Source organism: Chiloscyllium plagiosum, chromosome 21, assembly GCF_004010195.1.
Source record: "Chiloscyllium plagiosum isolate BGI_BamShark_2017 chromosome 21, ASM401019v2, whole genome shotgun sequence".
NCBI lineage: Eukaryota > Metazoa > Chordata > Chondrichthyes > Orectolobiformes > Hemiscylliidae > Chiloscyllium > Chiloscyllium plagiosum.
Window position 1 is genome coordinate 31,820,867 of NC_057730.1, and position 7,016 is coordinate 31,827,882.

A 7,016-nucleotide genomic window follows, 5' to 3' on the forward strand; every position below is an offset into this window, starting at 1 on the left:
AGAGGATCAACACTGAGGGAGTGCCACACTGTCAGACAGTCAGTACTGAGGGAGTACCGAACAGTCAGAGGGGCAGTACTGATGGAGTGCCAAACTCTCCGAGGGTCAGTACTGAGGGATTGTCGCACTGTCAGAGGGTCAGTACTGAGGAAGTGCCGCACTGTCAGAGGGTTAGTACTGAGGGAGTCCTGCACTGTCAGAGCATCAGTACTGAGGGAGTGCTGCACTGTCATAGGGTCAGTACTGAGGGAGTGCCGCACTGTCAGAGGGTTAGTACTGAAGGAGTGCTGCACTGTCAGAGCGTCAGTACTGAGGGAGTGCTGCACTGTCAGAGGATCAACACTGAGGGAATGCCACACTGACAGACAGTCAGTACTGAGGGAGTACCGGACAGTCAGAGGGGCAGTACTGATGGAGTGCCACACTGTCAGAGGGGCAGTACTGAGGGAGTACAGCACTTTCAGAGGGTCAGTACTGAGGGAGTATCGCACTGTCAGAGGGGCAATACTGAGGGTTTGTCGCACTGTCAGAGGGATGGTACTGAGGGAGTACCGCACTGTCAGAGGGGCAGTACTGAGGGAGTGTCACACTGTCAGAGGTGCAGTACTGAGGGATTGCCGCACTGTCAGAGGTTCAGTGCTGACGGAGTGCCGCACTGTCAGAGGGTCAGTGTTGAGGAAGAGCTACACTGTCAGAGCATCAGTGCTGAGGGAGTGTCGCACTGTGGGAGGGTCAGTACTGAGGGAGTGTCGCACTGTGGGAGGGTCAGTACTGAGGGAGTGCTGCACTGTCAGGGGATCAACACTGAGGGAATGCCACACTGACAGACAGTCAGTACTGAGGGAGTACCGGACAGTCAGAGGGGCAGTACTGATGGAGTGCCACACTGTCCGAGGGTCAGTACTGAGGGAGTGCTGCACTATCAAAGGGTCAGTACTCAGGGAGTGCTACACTGTCACCAGGTCAGTACTGAGGGATTGTCATACTGTCAGAGGGGCAGTACTGAGGGAGTACAGCACTTTCAGAGGGTCAGTACTGAGGGACTATCGCACTGTCAGAGGGGCAATACTGTGGGAGGGATGTCACACTGTGGGAGGGTCAGTACTGAGGGAGTGTGACACTGTCAGAGGGTCAGAATTGATCGAGTAGCACACTGTCAGAGGATTAGCACTGAGGGAGTGCTGCACGTCAAAGGTCAGCACTGAGGAAGTGCTGTACAGTCAGAGGGAAAGTACTGAGGGAGTGCAACACTGTCAGAGGGTCAGTGCTGATGGAATGCCGCACTATCAGAGGGTCAGTATTGAGGGTGTGCCGTACAGTCAGAGGGTCAGTACTGAGGGATTGCTGCACTGTCAGAGGGTCAGTGCTGAGGGAGTGCCGCATTGTCAGAGGATCAGTAATGAGGGAGTGCTGCAGTGTCAGAGGGTCAGTAATGTGGGAGTGCTGCACTGTCATAGGGTCGGTACTGAGGGAGTGCCGCACTGTCAGAGGGTTAGTACTGAGGGAGTGCTGCACTTTCAGAGGGTCAGTACTGAGGGAGTGGCACATTGTCAGACAGTCAGTACTGAGAGAGTACCGGATAGTCAGAGAGGCAGTACTGATGGAGTGCCACACTGTCCGAGGGTCAGTACTGAGGGAGTGCTGCACTGTCATCAGGTCAGTACTGAGGGATTATCGCACTGTCAGGGGATAGGTACTGAGGGAGTACAGGACTTTCATAGGATCAGTTCTGAGGGAGTGCCGCACTGTCAGAGCGGCAGTACTGAGGGTTTGTCGCACTGTCAGTGGGATGGTACTGAGGGAGTGCCGCACTGTCAGAGGGGCAGTACTGAGGGAGTGCTGCACTGTCAGAGGGTCAGTACTGAGGGAGTGCGACACCATCAGATGGGCAGTACTGAGGGAGTGCCGCACTGTCAGAGAATCAGTGCTGAGGGAGTGCCGAACTGTCAGAGGGTCAGTACTGAGGGAGTGCTGCACTGTCAGAGGGGTAGTACTGAGGGAGTGCCGAACTGTCAGAGGGTCAGTACTGAGGAAGTGCCGCACCATCAGAGGGTCAGTACTGAGGGAGTGCCGAACTGGCAGAGGGGCAGTACTGAGGGAGTGCCGCACTGTCAGAGGGGCAGTACTGAGGAAATGTGACACTGTCAGAGGGTCAAAACTGAAGGAATGCCGCACTGTCAGAGGGTCAGTACTGAGGGAGTGCCGCACTGTCAAAGGGTCAGTGCTGAGGGAGTGCCGCACTGTCAGAGGGTCAGTACTGAGGGAGTGCCGCACTGTCAGAGGGTCAGTACTGAGGGAGTGCCGCACTGTCAGAGGGACAGTACTGAGGGAGTGCCGCACTGTCAGAGGGTCAGTACTGAGGAAGTGCCACACTGTCAGAGGGTCAGTACTGAGGGCGGGCTGCACTGTCAGAGGGTCAGTACTGAGGGAGTGCCGCACAGGCAGAGGGTCAGTACTGAGGGAGTGCTGCACGTCAAAGTTCAGCACTGAGGGAGTGACGCACTGTCAGAGGGGCAGTACTGACGGAGTGCAGCACTGTCATCAGGTCAGTACTGAGGGATTGTCGCACTGTCAGAAGGTGTGTACTGAGGGAGTGCTGCACTATCAGAGGGTCAGTACTGAGGATTGTCGCACTGTCAGAGGCTAGGTACTGAGAGAGTACAGCATTGTCAGAGGACCAGTAATGAGGGAGTGCCACACTGTCAGATGGGCAGTACTGAGGCAGTGTTGCACTGTTAGAGGGTCAGTACTGAGGGAGTGCTGCACTATCAGAAGCTCAGTACTGATGAATTGTCGCAATGTCAGAGGGTAGGTACTGAGGGAGTGCTGCACTGTCAGTGGGGCAGTACTGAGGGAGTGCCGCACTGTCAGAGAATCAGTGCTGAGGGAGTGCCGAACTATCAGAGGGTCAATACTGAGGGAGTGTTGCACTGTCAAAGGTTCAGTACTGAGGAATTGTCGCACTGTCAGAGGGTAGGTACTGAGGGAGTACTGCACTGTCAGTGGGGCAGTACTGAGGGAGTGCAACACCGTCAGAGGGTCAGTACTGAGGGAGTGCGACACCTTCAGATGGGCAGTGTTGAGGAAGAACTATACTGTCAGAGGGTCTGTACTGAGGGAGTGCTGAACTGTCAGAGAGTCAGCACTAAGGGAGTGCAGCACCATCAGAGGGTCAGTACTGAGAGAGTGCCGCACTGTCAGAGGGGCAGTACTGAGGGAGCACCAAACTGTCAGAGGGTCAGTACTGAGGGAGTGCAGCACTGTAAGCGGGGCAGTACTGAGGGAGTGCCACACTCTCAGAGGGGCAGTACTGAGGGAGTGCCACACTGTCAGAGGGTCAGTATTAAGGGAGTGCCACACTGTCAGAGGGGCAGTACTGAGGCAGTGTTGCACTGTCAGAGGGTCAGTACTGAGGGATTGTCGCACTGTCAGAGGGTACGTACTGAGGGAGTGCTGCACTGTCAGCGGGACAGTACTGAGGGAGTGCCCCACTGTCAGAGAGTCAGTACTGAGGGAGTGCGACACCGTCAGATGGGCAGTGTTGAGGAAGAGCTACACGGTCAGAGCATCAGTGCTGAGGGAGTGCCGAACTCTCAGAGGGTGAGTACTGAGGGAGTGTCGCACTGTGGGAGGGTCAGTACTGAGGGAGAGTCGCACTGTCAGAGGGGCAGTACTGAGGAAATGAGACGCTGTCAGGAGGTCAATACTGAAGGAGTGCCGCAGTCAGTATTCAGGGTCAGAATTGAGCAAGTAGCAGACTGTAATTGGGTCAGTACTGAGGGAGTGCTACATGTCAAAGGTCAGTACTGAGGGAGTGCTACATGTCAAAGGTCAGTACTGAGGGAGTGTCGCACTGTCAGAGGGTCTGTACTGAGGGAGTGCCGCACTGTCAGAGGGTCAGTACTGAGGGAGTGCCGCACTGTCAGATGGGCAGTGTTGATAAAGAAGTGCCGTGTTTTCAGAGTGGCCGTACTGAGAGAGTGCAACTCTGTGAGAAGGGAGGTACTGAGGGAGTGCTACACTGTGAGAGAGCCAAAACTGAGAGTATGGCACTGTTGAAGGAGCTGAATAATGGAAATGGCACACTATCAGAACAGCAGCACTGACAGAGCACAGAAACTACCGCGTGCTAGTACAGAGGGAATGCTGCACTGTCAGATGGTCATTTCTGAGGGAACACTTGAAGGATCAGCATAAAGTGCATGCTGCTCTGTTGGAGAGGTGAACCGATCAAATGCTACGCTGTGTGATGTGCGGTACTGAGGGAGCTCTAGTATTGACAGAAATCTGCATTGTCAGATCTGCCCCTTCAAAAGATTATTGCTTAGTAATTTGGATGTAATGATATTGGATTAACTGTCACTGTTTCATTACAGCAGGAGAAGGACAGAGAGTTTTCGCTTTTTGTAGTTGTTTCTCACCAGTGATTAAATCTTCTCACTGTGAATATTATGATGTCCCTGATGGCAATCTTACATCTTTTAATTCTGCTCCTAGAACAGTCTCAGGTCTCCTCGGAACTGTTAACACGTGTTTAAAAAGCTGTGATATAGTCAGCTCACAAATATCTCTTACATAAGCTAAGGTAAAGTCATCTGGAGAGATCTGATTCTATTCACTCGAGGGAAACACTGTTGCCCTCACCTGCCTCAAACTTTCTGGTAATTAGCAGGCATTTGACAATTTGTTTCTGCATTTGTGACCATTAAGTGAGTAATGTGAAGGCTGGGATGGGAAATGTTCTCTTTCATCTCTCCACAGTCAAATTAAAAACTCCCAGGACAACTACAGCAATAGAGATACAGAGTAAAATTTGCTTTACTACAATCATTTAAATTCACCCAGAACAGTTACAATGTGGGTCAGATACAGAGTAAAACTCCCTCAGCATTGTCTTATCAAACCCTGGGAGACAGGAGGGGGAAAGAAACTGAGAATTAACATGCACTTAAAATGAGAAATGCTGGCATTTGATACTTTGGATATGTTAATGAGGTTAGTGCATGTCCATCTAAATAGCCCCCCAAGTGTCTCCCACCCTAAAACATAGAGCAATGTGTAGAATAACATCAGAGAATTGGCAATGTATGATATTAGGCCCAGTGACAGCCCTCCCATCCATCCTAAACTCCGGCCCACTGCTACCAGTTTCAAGGCCACTGTCAGCACAGTTTCATAAAGGAGACTTATTTGACATGAGGTGCTGAAAACTGATTTATCATTCAGTACAACCAGGAACGACAGTCCTCATCAGAACTGTTTTTCAAGCATTTCCTCTAGCTTACTGCATCCTCAACATAACATCCCTGCAGCGCACCCTCATTACAGCACCTCCAATTTATCGTTAAACTACTTTTATTATTAATTACTTTATTATTAATTTACTTTGTTATTGAATTTGAATTTCTAAATTAACTAACTAAACTACCTAACATGCTCATAGTTAACAGTGAGTAATACTTTTAAACATCAAACCTAATGAGTTAAATGAAACACATTAAAGGTGGAAGAGTCAACAATGAAAACAGAATTTGCTGGAGAAGCTCAGTAGGCCTGGCTGCAAAGAGAAATCAGAGTTAACATTTCAGGACCGGTGACTCTTGCTCATAATTGGGCAGGCCTGAAACATTAACACTGATTTCTCTTCATAGATGTGGCCAGACTTGCTGAGCTTTTCAAGCAACTTCTGTTTTTGTTTCTGATGTATAGCATCCGCAGTACTTTTGGTTTTTATAAAGATGGGAGGGTGATGTGCTGCAGCTGTAGCATGTGGGGGAGGTAGATGTGACTGTATGTCAGGCAGATGTACAGACACAGAACACAGCAATGGAAGAGCTTAAATCCCTGCAATTATCCAAAGGTTTTGAGGTTGGGCAGACTAACCACATCGTCGTGGGGCAAGGAGTCTTTCAAATTGGAGATTGTTAATAGGAATATAGTTGTTGGATACTTTATTAGTAGGACTGATACTAGTTATCTGAAGTTGAGAACGTGATTCTTGAAGGTTATGTTCTATGCCTGGTTCCAGATTAAGGACAGCTCCCCTGGACTAGAAATTGGAGTGGGAATGCAAGGATCCTGTTGTCATTGTGTATATGACTACCAATGATATAAGTAAGATTAAGAAGAGGTTGTGCTGATGAGATACAAGTAACTCAGAGATAATTTAAAATGTTTGGATGACTCCTTGAGTCATATCCAAATTGACATTCAGTAAATAGGATGAGAAAGCTGAATGTGTGGCTCAAAGGTTGGTGCAGGAGAAATGGGTCTTGATGGAATGGGGAAAGAGGGAATACAGGTTGGGACAGCAGTGAACTGGTGAATCACATAACTGAGACTGCAGAGAGAGGGCTTCAAACCAAATTGTAAGGGTACTGGAGATTAGGTTCCATGTCACAAAAAATTTGTAAAGTTATAAAGAAAAGATAAGGCAATCATTCAGGGTAGTGATATGGATAATAGTAACCAGAATATGCCAGGAAGGGACAAAGCATTCAAAGACACTATCAGCAAATTGGGCTGTGTAAAGGCAAACAGCGAGGGAGGAGGATTCAGGTGAAGAGAGATTTAAACATTGAAAGATAAATTTGAGGCAATAAGAAAGTTATCCAGAGTTGAGAACATGACTCCTGAAAGTTATGTCACATGGCAAAGTTACAATTCCTGTTAAGGTCATTGAAAGAGAAACTTGAATTTACCCTTAATTGCTGAAAGAACAAATCTACAAGGTTCCATGGTTTAAAATGAATGATTTCGCTTCTATACCAGAAGTAGTAAAGCAAACAATGCGAAATGATTATGTATACTTTGTATCAGAAAGCACGATAAAACCAATTACAAAAATGTTACACACAGATTCTTAACTGAAACTTCCATTTTGATCTTTGAATCACCACAAAAGCTTTTGGTTATTTATCAGCTTCCTGAAGATAACACAATGTCCTGACACCAAATCTAAACTTTTCCACAGTCTTGTAAGGTCTGGGATTTTATAGCAAAAGCTTGAGTTTCAC